At 46.2% G+C, this 16367-nt stretch overlaps 1 protein-coding gene across 2 annotated transcripts in view; it reads left to right on the top strand.

Moving 5' to 3' along the window:
- HGSNAT (heparan-alpha-glucosaminide N-acetyltransferase) overlaps nt 1-16367 on the top strand; it is a 355722-nt gene that overhangs the window by 224208 nt on the left and 115147 nt on the right. The gene's annotated exons all lie outside the window — the stretch shown is intronic.

Raw genomic sequence — 16367 nt, 5'->3', positions numbered from 1 at the left:
GAATGTCACTGCCTACAGGCCTTATCATGGTTAGAAAAGAATAGTAAATATGTCCTTGCTCTCATTCGTGACTCAAATCCCATAGCGGGTGTGTGCAGAAGCTTCTTCAACCAATTTAATTGGTCCCTGTATCAGAAACTTTTGGACTAAACATTGAGGCCAATTTAACTGGGCAGGAATTAATACTTAAGAGCAAATAGAAATCCAAAAGTCACCTGGATGAGAAATCCTTTAACATCAGCTCTAGGTCGAAAGGACAGTTCAGAATTAGGTGTGAGCTTCAGAAGAGACAGATGGAACTGATGAAGATTTGCATCTGCCATCCTCTGCTGTCCTTTCTTCTCCGCCAGACTTTTCTATTTCTCATTATAGAAAAAGTTTGGTGGTAATGCTGTCTCTGTAAATGATCAGAGAGACCTTACACGCTGCATGTGTGAGATTTTTCTCCTTTCAGGATCTTTGGTCTGACAGCTGTATCAGTGGTTGTGCATCATCGAATGAACAGATGTGAAACTACCCATTCCCTTTCCTTCCTGAACTATGATGGAATTATTCCTCCTATTATCCAGCTTGCGTGATTGGTTATGATGAGACATCATCCTTTGCACTGTTGTGTCTTCTTCGAGGTCACCAAATTGAAAGGTAGTGACTGCTAGGTGGTTGATGGGAACTGATGTTGTTGATGACTTGCATGAAATGGAACGATTATGAGGGTGACCAGATTTAACACTACTTGAGGTGAGGAAAGATGTGTTTGATAGAGCTGGGAGTTCATGTTCACAATGCTAAAAAAGTTGGGTATCGAATGCAACCACATCGATGTGATGAAGGATTGTGCTGAACCCTGTATTGGGGATTAACCTCATCCTTTTCCAATCACATTCAAAATCCTGTAATGGGGATTACCTGCATGTCCTTTTCCCTTCACGGCAGGGAACTACGTTGTTTGTCAACATTGCTCTTTTTAGAGAGGATGCAGAATCTGCTAGCAATGGCAATATTGAGATAGGAAGAAAAAAAGGGATTGCAATGAGAGGAGGTGAAATCAAATCAGTATTGTACAATGAAGACATCTTGATGTTAATTTCAGAATCAAATATGTTGATAGAAGAAATAATGAAAGACATCCACTCCTCTAGTTAGAACATGACCTGGAATGTATCCTTGTCACGCAGAACTTGGTTTTCATTATGTCACTGACCTTTTTAGAATACGTCCCCTTCTGTACTGGCTGGCAATCTGCGTCAAGCCTGAAGCACACTTTAGTGGCAATGTGATTAGGGATTGTTTGAACTTGGACAAGGTGGGTCATATCCCTTGGTTAAGTTACATTAAAAAGATGAGCATATATTATGCCTCCTTGATTTCTTCAGCTGTCTAGAGGCTCTCTCTTTAGTGACTCATCAAACACTTAAAAACCTTTATTGGAAGTGGATAAGGCATTCCAGAATCTGCACCGAAGCCAATAGAAGTACTGAGGGTCAGCACTTTACATTATTTGGTTGCTTTCCCTGGCCCTGTTAGGCACCATATGGCTCTTGCTTTGTGTCCTTGTGATAGTTTGTCTGTCAACTTTGCGCTTAATGTTGTTCTGTACATTTTTCTGCCTTTTTAGGAAAAAGTTTTTAATCCACTTTTTAAGGAGAACATTTCCTATTATAAGACAGCTATGATTTATTTGTATACCATGCCTCCTGTAAATGCTTTTGTTGGTTATATTCAATAAATTCTCAGGTCTAGGAAAACTGGTCTGTAGAGTAATCTGAGTTTAATTTTTTTTAATTTTTTTTTATTTATATGCATTTTATTTGTCTTTTTTGTGTCTCAGTCATTTTAGTATGTATTTTCGATTCAGAACTGTACTGCACTTTTTTAATTTTATCCTAGTAAGTGCTTTTTCTGCCACCCCAAATTAGTAGGCTAATAAAACATCCTGATGACTTAACAACCATTCTTGAGGACTTCTTTATGGACTATTTGGAGGTTGTTTGTTCCTTTGGTTTTGTCTCAACTTGTAGCACTTTATTGTTAATGGATGTATTATGACTGTAATTTATCTTATACATTTTCACTGTTATTTGTATTTATATCATTTGTAATTTCTATATTGTGCACTTTTCTGGTCCATCGAACAGTGGCGTCTCCTCCACTTGGGCGGAGGAGCAGCGCCCCACTGCTGCTGTTCAGCAGTAAAAGAAAGGAAAAATACAATGATAATAATGCAATATTATTATCATTTTATTCTTCCCTGCTGCGGCAGCATGAGGGCGGGACTGCTCTGCTGACAGAGCAGTGGATAAGTGGTGGGTTTCCTAAAGTGCGCATGATGCTTTGACCGGCCCTCTCAGGCCGGCTAAACAGTCATGCGCACTTTAGTATGTTTTCCAAGCAGGCTTCATTACAGCCTGCATGGAGAACATGCCCAGGACCCCAGTCCCCGTCTGAGCACCGAACTACGACGCTCAGACTAATCAAAGTGCTGCATTGCAGCGTTGTGATTGGTTTAAGAGAGCCAATTACACTGCTGCATTGTAGCATTGTAAGGTGGGTCAGGGGAGTCTGGATGCTTCCTGTTCTCAGGAGAGATGGCGTAGGACAGAGTGGCGAGAAGGTAAGTGATTTTTTCTTTTTTTACAATTATACCTCCTTGACCACCCACCCACCACCCCAGATTTGTGCAGGCCGCCACTGCCATCAAACCGAAATAAAGCTCTGACTGACTGACTGACCTGGAATGCATGTGATGCCTTGCCTCTGATAAGAGAAACATTTAGCATACAACGAGAAGGCGGGCACTCAAATGTATTATGCATAATTTGTAATGTTTAGTCATACAGGTTGGAAAAGGTCTAAAAGACATGACAAGAGACGCAATCGCACATTTGTGGGGAAAGTAAAATCAGAATCAGCCATTTAGCGATAACACACCTTGCAATTCACAAAATCACATGGTTTGTGACTACAAAATGGCTTCAAGTTGTAGTAAACCCATAACGAACCTGAATTAGGAAGGGACTTGAAAGGGGCATCCCTCCCTAACTGTGATTCCGTATGGCGTACATGTAAGCTCACAAACCAGTGATCAGTTACTGACACCTCAAAGGGTATGGTAACTGATATGTCAAATGGAGAGTGTCCATTTAGGACACCTTTACCTTTGTGAATTCCCATTCACAAAAGTGACCTAAGGGGGTGTAGCAGTGGTCCCCAACTACCCCGAAAGGTTTCCCAAACAGAAAACTTAATTTTTTTTTAATGCAACACCTTTAAGGAACATTGTTGCTTGCAAAAAAAGTTTCCCGTTTGGGAATACAAATACTAAGATGGTGGTCTGCTTTTCTTTGCAGGCCAAAACCTGGATTGAAGATTTTCTGATTTATCTATTAGTGCATATGTTGGATTGCAAAATCAGCACAAGTCCAAAAGAGTCTGTGCACAATTTGTGACCAATTTTTGCGACCTTTCTTTTGGTACATCTGGTCCTTGGTGAACTGAAAGAAACTGCAATTGTAACTATAGGTGAGTACACATGTTATTAAAGTTAAAGTAGCACCCCAGCTCAATTACAGTTTTGTAATAATCCTGCTTACTCTATTTAAATATGCATTAAACACAACAACAATTGGATTGAGTGTCTACTGCCATTTATTTGTATATTGTAATGGCCAACTACGACATTGGCGTAGTTCTACAAGGTTTGCCTTCCCACCCACAGGTGACACAAGTGAACATGGTTCAATGCACCAGCGTTGAATCTGAAAGACAGGTTACTGTAGCCCCGCAGCACTCCACCCAATATATTGTTAAAGGAGAGTTATTGCTTTTGGGTTACTAACAGTCCCTATAAAGGGATCAGGGGCACAGTGGTAAAAGACACAAACCTATTTAATTATTCACAGTATCAAACACACTGCGCTTCAAAGAATAGACACTTTTAAATAAAAGCATTTATTACAACATAAATAACCTGTTTCTCAGTACATCTAAAACAACCACCCAGGGTATCATTTATTCAAAGGACAATCAGCTGTTGTGTGGTGAGCCCTGGTGAGACCCAACATGTGCTTAGTTTAAACATGTTATGCGAAGCAGAAATGTTATTTGATTTACAATACAAACCTCTCACAAATCTGGATGCAGGGACACGAAAAACTAACCTTATCATAGTCACTAAAAGAAGTAATTTGTCTATCTCTCATGTCAGTTTAAATGTAATATCTCTCCCCTGTTCTCTTTACTCTGCTTACAGGGCAGACAAGGGATTACGTAATCTGGATGTCATAAAATGTTTGAAGATATGCATTGGCAAACCAAATTACAGTTTAACCCAGACAGATTTATAGGCTTTAAACGCATCAGTCAGATACCGGAGTGTCTTCTGCAAGTTCAAATTCATATCATAGCTCTCTGTACTAGAAGGTGACATAAAGTTTGAATTAATAACTAAAACATTTTAATTGCTTTTCAGGTGTATGTATTCTGTTTAAGTAGCATGTAAAGAAGCCACAAGGGTCTCCATGCATTCTGGAAAAATGTTTTCCTGGAGTCTAGTTCCAGTGTAAACATTCAGTTTGAACAGGCAGTTGGTGAAGGCTATCTTTACAGTTGTGGTTCTATTTTATTTCCTACATTCTCAATGGGATTGGAAGAAGGTGGGTTCTCCTGTACTATATCTTTTATAGATTCACATGCTTGAATGTTCTCCATCGTCATGGTGGGAGTCCCACGGTAACAGTAATAAATGCGGCACTAAAGCATTAGCATTAGGCTTAATTGAAAAAACACTAGTAATTAGTGGCCAATTCACACTGATTTAATGCACCTAAATTTCATCCAATCAGAGCAGAGACCCTGGAGCACATATCCCCTGCAGAGCCACCATACCTCAGATTTCTCACCACAAGTTGTGTGTTAGCAAGTCTTCCTGAGCTCTGCTCAGTCACTGTGTTTCACTGTAAACCTTTTTGAGCTTGCAGTTTCCAGTTGATCTCTTCACCTCATATATTTATGTGAGGTATAGTTGGGAAGTGTGTTAGGCTGTTTTTCTTAAGAATGTCTGAGTCTAAAAAAAGGCTATTTAGGTCCTGCAAGAGATGTGGAAAATCTAGACTTTTCTCTTAGGATCCACATAAAGAGTGTCTGTATTGCCTGCACCTGGATCTTAAGCCTAGATAATGCAAATACTGCTGTACTTTTTCAGCAATTACCCACAAGGATCTAGAGGGTAGGCTGCTTCTTTGGCTACACATAAAGAAGACTGACAAAGATTCAGGCCCTGAATGTGAGGAGAAGCCTCATATCCTCTTCAGGAAATGAAAAGAGGGATAACCATCTTCTTCTTACAGAGACCCCAAAAAATCTAGATTTCAAAGCAGTGAAACGTCTGAGGAGAAAAGAGCAAGCAATCCTTCCTCGCCATGTACGGACAAAGAAGGATGCCGGCTCGACAAAATTGGCAAGAGGTTCTCTGAGCTGGCAGCTACTTCCATCAGATCCTCCAATGTCATTGCTATCCTAGGAAGATATGACCAGCAGATGTGGTCTGACGTCTCATCTCTGTTGGAATATTTCCCTGACGACAAGAAGAAAGAGATGAAGGACATCATATCGGGCTGTGAGAAAACCTCTGCAGAGATTATCGATATATAGCCATGGATATTTCGCCCACCGCCTTCAGGCAGATGGCTGGGCAGCAGTGTTGAGACATCAAGGTTAGCTTAAGACAACCACATTCCGCCCAGAAATACAAGCCAAAATGCTGGATGTGCTGTTTGTCAGCAAATACCTTTTCCGTAATCACGTTGACGATGCACTACAGTCATTCAAAGCGGATACTGACACTGCTAAATTACGATGAAGCTTGCAGCATTGGAAGTTTTTGTCCATTCAGGGCAGAGGACAATATCTCTCTCGACAGCAATTGCAGCAGCGTTTTCAACCCTATTCCAAGGAGGGGGTTTTGATCACAATATTCGGTTCAGGCTTACCTACGAAACACAACGCCCCCTTATTCTAGAGCGTAGGGACTCCAACGTCCAGAAGCAGGTGGAAGGTTTCAGGATACCAATAGAAGAAAATGAACAATCACAGGCCCCTGTCACCGCGGTCCCACGTAAATTCGGTCCACCATTGTCTAAATCCTTCAATCAATGGAAGCTCATATCTTCTGACAAATGGGTGCTAGATGTATTCCACCACAGTCAAACCCTGGAATTATTTCAACAGCCTCCAAATATTCCTCTACGAGAGACATCATATCGTCATCTTCTGGTTCTCAAAAAAGAAATCTGATTATTCCTTTCCAAAAGAGCTATCGAAGAGGTACCACACAATCAGCACAATCTGGGTTTCTAGTCCCACTTCTTTCTAATCAAGAAAAAGATGGGAAAGTGAAGGCAAATAATGGACCTCGAGATTACTAAACAAGTTAATCCAATTCAACCCTTCAGGATGCAATCTCTCCAGGAGATTTTGTTACTTATGGATGTGGGAGATTATCTGTCTTCCTTCGTACTTCTGGATGCATATTTTCACATCCCCATACATCACAAGCACCGAAGGCTTCCCAGGTTCGAGGTGGTAGGGTGCCGTTATCAATTCAAGGTGCTTCCCTTTGGGCTGAAGTCAGCGCCCAGGGTCTTCACTAAGTGCATGGCGCCAGTGACGGCTTCTCTCCGACGGTCCGATCACTAGGTATTTCCCTACCTGGACAGTTGGTTATTCACAGCTCCATCTTCCAGGCGGCCAAAAAATCCACAGAAGCCTGTATTCAACTTTTTCAATTCCATGTCTCAGACTCAACAGGGAAAAATCATCTCCCATCTCTTCCAAGTCGCTTGTGTTTTCAGTAGCAACCCTGGATACAACTCTTTCAAAGGCCTTTCCCGCAGAAGAAAGGATTTCACGCCTGTAGAAAATAACATAGTTACTGTCTTCGAGAAGGTGTGTTTCTATAAGGACATACAAATCCATGCTAGGGATGATGTCATCCTATATCCTGTTAATCCCCACTTGCCTCCTATGCATGAGGTCTCTTCAGGAGTAGCTTGATGCACAGTGGACTCAGTATCGGGGCTCTTTCGACATCATTTCCATAACCTCTGAAATGACCTCGGCGATGTCCTGGTGGAGGGTCAAGACAATAGAATCTTATTAAAGGTGGAGCATGTACCAGGAGTCCAAAACAAGTGGGCTGACTCCCTCAGCAGGGACCCCTAGCAATGTCATGAGTGGGAGCGCAACCAGAGACAATTACAGAATGTTCTTCAGTCTTGGGGATTTTCAATCCTAGATCTATTCATAACATCCCTCAACCAAAAATGCAAGCTCTTCGCCAGCAGATTCCCTCAGACAGGCTCTTGGGGGAACGCCTACCTCTTCTCATGGGAAGGAAAGTTTACTTATGCGTTCCCTCCGTTTCCTCTCAACCCAAACGTTCTACAGATGCTGAAATGAGAGCCGTGCTGGCTCATTCTCATCGCCCCAGCATGGGCGATACAAATCTGGTACACCAAGCTGCATCGCCTATCAAGAGTGCTCTCCCATTCAGTTCCGGCTGACGGAGAATCTCCTTTCTATGAACAAAGGCCAGGTGGTTCATCCGCTAATTCACACTCTCCATTTGTCAGCCTGGCTCCTCATCACTCTGAATTCGGAGCACTAACAATTTCTGACAAATGTAGGTCGATACTTCAGAAAGCTTGAGCTCCTTCTACACTCATGTGCAATTCCTATGTCTTTGTTTCGACTATCGTGTTTAAGTTTGGGTCACATGTTGGAATGGTTTGCCTTACCCGCCGCAATTACTCTTCGGATACTGCTTACTACTATGATTCAAGCATGTGAATCTATTAAAGATACAATACTGGAGAAATAACAAGTTACTTACCTGTACACCATGGTTCTCCAGTATGGATATTCTTTATACATTGACATGCAACCCCCCCCCCCCCTATTCTCCCCGTTCAGGCTCACCAATTGTATACCTCTATTATTTTATTTGTACTCCTGCTCAAAATGTGAGGTATGGTAGCTCTGTAGGGGTTGAGTGTTCCAGGGTCTCTGCTCTGATTGGCTAAAGTTTGGGTGTATTAAATTAATGCAAATGGGCTACTAACCACTAGTGTTTTTTCACTGGAGTCTAATGCTTTAACACTGATTTTGTCACTGTTGACGTGGGACTCCCACCATGACAACGGTAAAGGTTTAAGCATGTGACTCTATAGAAGATATCAATAGTGGGGAGTGGAGTTGGCCTAGCGGTTAGGGCGGTGGACCTCAAATCTGTGGAACCAGGTTCGAATATCAGCAAGGACGCCAAGCGTCCTGTGATTCTGGGCAAATCACCTAATCTCCTCGTGCCTAACAATAAAACATGAATGTGTCCTCGTGTAACGCAATTGGTGATTGTGTAAAGCGCTCTGATACCCAATACCTATGGGTCAAGTTTGTGCTACATAAAACTGGGATAAAAAAAAATCCTGGGAAACCACAGTGTACAGATAAGTAACTTTTTTTTACTCAATCTGTTTATCGACCTGGAAGGTTCAGTTTTTGTAATCATTCTCAAGGCATAACTGTTACTTTCAATTACTAGCTCACTAGCACAGGTAAGAAAACAAATGAGACACTTTTTAATCTATTGTTGTTCTTGTGACAGGAGAGTGGTCCTCAGGCCAAACCCACCACAACCACCAGAAAGACTGATCGGTGGCTGTGTGAATTCAATCTATTGCTGCAAATTAATGGGTGTGACTAGATTTGTCCAAGCTGGGTGCCAAACCAACAGACATAGAAAGGATCAGGTCTTATTACTTTTGTTATTACAATGACTCATTTATTTGCAATACAGTGTAGCTGGGATGCACCCACATTCAGAAGCTGCCAATGGCCTGATTATTTCCAACAAGGTCCCAACCAATTTCTTTTTTTTGGATAACAAACTTTATTGGCTTTTTGACCAACCAAACGGGCTTAAGTGAACACATAGCACACACATAGGACATAACAAAATATGGCATATTCGCCACGCAGGGTGAAGACATCTCGCAGATATACTGTAATGGACAAGGAGAATGACGGCAGTTACAGTTACATAAATAATTCGGCAATTGTACCCAGACAGTTTCCTTGCACCTACCCATGTTTCTGGGGGTAGCCGTGAGCTGCAAACCCCACTTGCTCCTGCTGCGCGCACCAGTCTACTCCCCTTTTCCACTTCGACAAGGTGGGAGGCCAGGGGAACCAGTGTGCCATGATATCTCTTTTCGGCACCAGGCAGGCCGTGCCTAAAAATGCCTTTCCGCCCTCGTTCCCCCATAGCCCTCGAACACCCCCAGAAGAATCAATAGGGGAGAAAGAGAGACTTCCCATCCCTGCACTCCTGACAGCTAGTGAGTCACCTTAGTCCATTAATGAAGTATCTCTGTCCATGACCATACCATGTGGTAGACTGGGCATTGAGGGCATGCAGGAGTGGGACGTAGGCCCGTTCAGTACAGGCGGGCTGGGGATAGGTACACAAAATAGAGGTAGTAGGATTGAACAAGTTGGAGTCTGGAGGAGGTGGTAAGTTCTCGGGGGCCATCAGTGCTTCTCGCTAGTCCTTGTCCCCTACAGGCCCTATCCAAATCTCCCAACGGGTTCTGAGGTGGTCAAGAGAGCCAGGAGAGTTGATGACGACATGCGATAGATCTGGCATATTCCGCCGCAAATGCCCAAAAGTAGATTAGCTGCCAGGGGGCTAAACTCCAGTAGTGTATCAGTGGGCAGTGGCCAGGGGATGCGCTTTGAAAGTGTGTCTGAGTTGAAGATATTTGTCAAATTGGCTATGTATAAGGCTATGGCTGTGTTGGAGGTCTTGGAAGGATCGCATTTGTGTCCCAGACCAGATGTCCCCAAGCCGTGTAATGCCAATGAGATCCCAGGAGTGGAACCCGAGGAGCGAGGCCACCTCTTTCAACCAGGTACCGTGCCAGAACGGTGTCTGTTGTGTAATTCTGGCCTCCCATCGTACATGTCGAAGCTATGTGCTGCATGCAAGGAACCCCACCCGAGTTACCATGGGCAGTGATAGGGAAACCGGAGATCAATAAAGCATAGCCTCTAACTAAGGGAAACCCATCAGTGAGAGCCCTAGATGATAGACGGGGTCAGACCATCCCCCTTTGAAATAATTAAGGAGGACGAGGAAGTGGGAGGCGAGGTAGTAGAGGTGGAGAGTGGTCATCCCCAAGCAGCTGTAGTATGGCTCCCGCTGACCATATGTGAAGGCCCTATGCGCTTGCGAGCCCCGCCACATGAATGTCTGGATGGCGCCGCCTAAAGTGGAGAACCACGTTTGAGGCAAGTGGATCTGTGGGTTTTGAAAGACATAGAGAAAATGCGAGAGGAACATCATCTTGAAGAGGGAAATGCACCCTGAGACATTGAGGAGGATGGCCTGCCAACAGACGAGGTCTGACTTCACTTTTTGAACCAAAGGTTAGAGGTTGAGAGCCCAAGTGAGATCCAGATGTACGGCGACCCATATGCCTAGGTATTCAAAACTGAGATGGCGGAGAAGGATGTTCATCTGCCAGTCGAAACAGTCTCTGGACCGCACCAGGGGAATCAACATTGACTTAGGGTTCAACCGCAAGCCGGATGCTTCCCCGAAACGGTCCAGCATCCAGAGGCATGGGTCCACACACCGCCGGGCGGGCAAGGTAAAGCAGTACATCGTCCGCGTACATTGCTATATGGTCTACATGCCCCCGGTCCCAAGCCCAGCCGGCGTATTGGGCGTCCATATGTATAAGCTGGGCCAGAGGTTCTATCGCCAGGGCTAAGAGAAGGGGACATAGGGGGCAATCTTGGCGAGTCCCTCGCTCTATGGCGAAGGAATCAGAGAGGAGCTTGTTGACCTTTACTCAAGCAGTGAGATTGGAGTATAAAACTCGGACCATGTTCCGGAACATCAGCCTGAAGCCCGCATGAGCCAGCATCAAGTGGAGGTAGTCCCAGTCCATCACATCGAAAGCCTTCTCGAAATCGATGAGAAGCAAGGCTAGATTGGGCGGGAGTCGGTGATGGTGGGTCAGGGCCACGTGGAGCTGGCAGGTAGTGTCTCATGCTGCAGCATGGTATGAAGCCACAACTAGGACCGCTGAGACATTCTTGTTGGCGCTTGGTAACGAGAAACCAGCCAGTAGAGCAGTTTCCCATTTCTGTCTCCCCAGCCATAGATCAATGCCGTTGTGGCCCACCAGAGGTGCTTAGCCGCCTCAAGAGTGTCCAGTCAGATACGTACTTGTGGTTTGGACTCCAACTGTTGCTCAAGAGGAGTGCCTGAGCCTCCAATCCAGCGATAAGGGCAGAAATGTCACGCTCCCGGGCTTTGACATAGCTTCTGGCGGCACCTCATAGGGTTACTTTATTCACGGCCCACAGGGTGCCTGTGAGCCTAACCGAGCCTTCATTGTTGTGAAAGTAGTCCCAGAGTTCAGGCCCAAGAAAAGTGTACCGTTCAGGGCGAAGAAGCGTCCATATGGGTTGCGTGTAACCCGCACGACTGCTAGGGGAAAATAATGGCGCCCCAGGATGGCGACTCCCCTTGCCCCCGAGAGTACCCTGAGTGGAAGATTCTATTGTAGACTTTACGTGCTAGGAAGGGGCAGCGCTCCCCAAGGAGATCGGTCTCCTGCATCAGCAGAACTGCAGGCCGGTGTCACTGGGCAAAGGGGAAAATCACAGCTCGCTTCACCAGATCCAGCAGGCCATTGGCATTACAGGACAAAATCCGAAAGGTATGTGTATGGGAAGTGGAGACTAGTGTGGAGTGTGGACAAGGAACCCACCAAGGAGGTGCGTTGGGTCCAGCGGATCAAAAAGGGCTGCGCCAATGGTGGTGTGCGAGGGATTGCTACTTTGAAATAACGTGCAGATATAACAGGCGTGCGTACTGGGACCTGTGCAGGAAAAGAAAGGGTTAACAGATAGAACAAACATTGTTTAAATAAACTACCCCCCAACACCCACTCCTCCCCACACTTCTACTCTAGAAGCATCGGTCTTACTATAAGAACTGTTAAAAAGAACTGGGAGACATAACCTCATATCCATCATGGACGAGGCATAAGTCAAGAAAGAAGGAAAGCAAAGAGGGAAGGCAAACACCATCAGTACTGGAGAAATCTTTTAATCCTGATAAGACATACCCTGAGCTGCCGTCGTCATGGCTAATGGGAGGCCCCTGGAGTGAAACTAGCTCCAGAGGTGAGGTGATAAGTGAGTAATACATCATGTGGAAACAGCAAACAAGCTTGCATTATGACTCAGTAGCAGTGAAAGTATTAAAGTTGAGCTATGCCCAGTTATGGAACTGCAGAGCAGCGAGGAGAGTATTCATGGACGCCGGCCTCAATCAAATGGTAGGACTACGGAACAAGTCAGTGTCTGTTTGGAGAGTGGCCGGATTGGGTAGAGCAACAAGTTGGCCATCGGTTTAATCCTCACCACCTTCCACTTTGGATGCAGGATGCGATGTCTGTTTGGGAAGGAGATTGCGACCGCTCTCGAAGAGACTCCATGGATGAGAGTGACCTGTCCCGTCTATGGCCCCTCCGTGACTGGGTGTGACGCCAACAAAGCATTGGCGGTGTCTGCGACCCCTGGACCTTAGGTGCCCGCTGGCTTTGTGGGAGGGTGGAGGTGGATCTATGGACAGATACTCTTCCGTCAGCCACTGCCAAGGCGAGTCCGTAGTCTCATAGAAATGGCACTTGTTGAGGTGGATGACATGGAGTCGTGCGGGGAATAACAGGCGGTTCTGAAGTCCCATTGCGTGCAGCTTTTGTTTTTCTTTCTGCGTATGAATGCCTGGGCACTGGACCATGCGGGTAGTCCGGGGATAGAAGGAATTCGGTGTCACCGCACTGAAAGTCAGGATGTTGCCAGGCCTTGTGGAGAATGGTGTCCCTGTCTCGGTAGTTGAGAATGTGAGCTATTATGGGCCGAGGCGGGGCACCAGGCAGCGGATTGGGGGTCAGGGCTCAGTGTGCTCTTTCGATAGCAAACCACGAGGACAGGTTAGCATCTAGGACTTGAAATGGCCGCCAGACTCCGAGCGGAATCTGAGTGAACTGAGCCGGAAGCGGAGATCGACAACACCCACTAGGCCACAAGAAAAAGAGAGGAATTGCGGGGGCAGGCTGCGCTCCATGTACAGCTTTCTGGCCGACGACCGAGCAAGGAGCTGAAAGGCTGCAGCTCACTATCGGCAGCCGTTGGGCAGTGACCGGAGCTCGGCTCCTGATCCCTGAAGTGGTCTAATCCCTCCGTGATTGCAGCGAGGAGACCGGTGGCTGCGGTGAGGGGGTGATGGCGACTGCTGGTGCAGAGGATACACGAGGATGAGGTGAGAGAGGTGGAGCCTACTTGCTGGTGTGGGCAGTGCTGAGCTACGCCGCGCGGCCTGTGCGTCAGCTGGCACTGGTGCCTTATGGCGCCCGGGCGTTGCGGCATGGGCCGGCTGGCCCCTGCTGGGATATTGGGCTTTGCCTGCTCCTTCTACCTGGGGGACTCCTCACTGTGCCGGCCGTCGGGAGGGAGAGGTGATTTGGAACAGGCTGCGGGCAGCGTCAGGCTACCCCTTGCAACTAAGGCAGAGGGTTGCCTTGGCGCTGTGTGGGCCTGCTGGGTCTCCTCTTTCTTGCGTTGTGGTGCGGTCTGGGTCCCCTGCACCGTCACCCTGGGCAGAGGGAGGCTGCTTTGGATCCTGGAGCTGCCTGTCAATGCTGGACAACTTTAGGGCAGGATAGTGATTGCAAAATACTAACAGCAATGCAGATGCAAGGGGGACGCTGTGTATAATCTACCACTATTGGCGGAGGACTACTGTGAGGAGCTGAGGGTGAGATCCCACTCAGTCGCTGGACTATACTGCTGCGCCAACTCCTTTCCAACACGCTTTCATACCAAACTCCTCATGACACAGTGGGAGAGTGCTGGGGTCATATCCAACTGAGCTGATCCAGTTATTGTGCCATATACCTTGGTTTAGAGTGGAGGAGCTATCTTCCATAATTCAGGACAACTCCACCCAGGACAGGCGTCTCAGGGGCTGTCGCCTGGGGTCTCGGCTGGGCTGATACACGGCGACACAGAGCAGAGCAGGCTGACATATTGAACAGGCGGGCAAGTCTGCCTGCACCACCAGTGTTTCAAGACCATGGGGAAGACTGATCTCAAGCAACCCAAGGTTCCATTTGAGAGTAAGAGACAAATACGCACCATGTAATCGTCGTCGGAGATGGTCGCTGTTTAAGCCCCAGGAGACAACTCTCAAGAAGACATGAGATCTATATTACTAGAGGTGCGCTCTGAACTTAAAACTATCGATGGTAAGATAGATGCCCTCACGTCCAGCCTTGATGCTGTTAAGAAAAAGGTGGATGTCCATGAAACTCGGCTCGATGTTCTGGAGAATAGGCTGTCTGATACACAGGACTCTCCGGCAGAGTAAAGATCGCAAATCCTTAGTATGGAGAAGGTGCTGGACGTAATCAGGGCGAAAAATGAAAACTTGGAGGCGCGTTCCTGAAGGAACAACCTTCCTATTCTTGGCCTTCTGGAATCAACAGCTATCTCAAAAATGGAGCCTTTCATTGATAACCTGCTGCAGGAGCTGTTTGGTTCAGTCCTTTAATCGGTAATGTTCGTGGAGAGAGCTCATCGCTCACTCGGTCTTCGACCTGTGCCGGGTGCAGCGCCACTTCCGATCATTGCACGTCTCCTCAACTATGCGGATAGGGATGCTATTCTCAGAGAGGCGAGAGCTAAGAGCCCCATCACTCATCTGGGCAACAATTTGTCTTTCTTTACAGACTACACCCCAGCCGTACAGGCAGCTCGTAGTGAATTTCTGCCAGTAAAAAGACTGCTCCAGTCCTCTTCGGTCCCGTACGCAATGTTATACCCTGCTAAACTGAAAATCACTCACGTCGGTCAAGCACACTTTTTCACGGACTCCAAGTCGGCCTTAAAGTTCACAAAGCACATTTGTCCTCGCAAAACTCCTCAAGCGCCGTCAAAACGTTCAACGCCTTCTTAGAATCTAAGTGATAATGACTAATGGATACTTATACTGAAGTGTTCCGCTGCCGCTTATTTACCTAAACTGCCAATGAGGTCACAACAGTTTGCATTATTGAATGCAAGGCCGCAATCTCGCCTAACTGGTGTAAACACAGAACAATACTAAAAATATGCCTTATAAATGTTTAATTAAGCTGTTTGAACGATCACTTATTAATCTTTGATAAGCTGGGTTGGGTTTAGCATTATAGCAGCCTGGCCAGCCTGGCCAGCCTGCCGCCTGGTGGGTGTTCGCCGCCTTTTCTTCCCCCCAGAGGTAGATCCCCCATTTGTTTGACCTTTGGGGTATGGTTTGGGTGGGTGGGAGGAGTGTGTTCTCAACCTAATTAGGAGGTTGTAGTGGGTGGGGGGGTGGGAAAAATGGTTCACCGCAACTGACGATAACAAATGTTTAGATGTCAAAACTAAGGGGTTTATTTGTTGTGATTGTATTGACACTAGGAATATGGAGAGCATTATCATGGTGTTGCAATTTGACCGCCAGTCGATTGCTCCATTTGTGATAAAGAGCACTTCAGGTACCAATGGGTGACGGCTACAGATGTATAACTTGGAACATTAGAGGACTGAACTCCCCGAAAAAATCCGCCAAGTCTTTGCATATCTGAACCGACATGGCACTCAAATTGCCTTTTTACAAAAAAACACATTTGACTAAGAATACGGAAGCGAAAATAGCATTCAAGTGGGCTGGGTATAGAATAGCCTCATCATACTCCTCTTATGCAAGGGTGTCCTCATTCTGGTTAAGAAGGGCATACCATTTACACCGTTTTGAACTTGCATAGATGACGGGGGACGGTGCGTTATGGCTCAGGGTCAACTTGGGAACTCCTTGATCACTCTCATAAATATGTAGGGGCCTACAGCAGAGGAACCGGAAGTGTTTCAACGAATGTATAGCAAACTAAGAGGCTGGCCCGTGACAGCAGTCATGGGGGCGAGGATCTTAATACGTATTAAAATCCCAGTCTAGACAAATCGAACCCACAGAGTTTTCGCACACCTAAAGCGTCCCAAAGCTTCAATAATGCAATGTTGGAATTCGGGCTGTTAGATGTCTGGCGGATTCGCAATGGTACAACGAGGGCAGGAACGCACTCAACGCCAGCGCACAATAGCTGGTCTAGGTTAGACTATTGGCTTCTGAGCGAAGTGGCAACTGAATGGGTCACTGGCGTGGATGTCCTTCCGCGTACCCTCTCTGACCACAACCCAGTGCAACTAGTTCT

Source organism: Lissotriton helveticus, chromosome 9 (assembly GCF_964261635.1).
Source record: "Lissotriton helveticus chromosome 9, aLisHel1.1, whole genome shotgun sequence".
NCBI classification, from domain to species: Eukaryota; Metazoa; Chordata; class Amphibia; order Caudata; family Salamandridae; genus Lissotriton; species Lissotriton helveticus.
The sequence above is the reverse complement of the archived record's forward strand: the minus strand, read 5'-3'. Positions and strand labels throughout refer to the sequence as shown.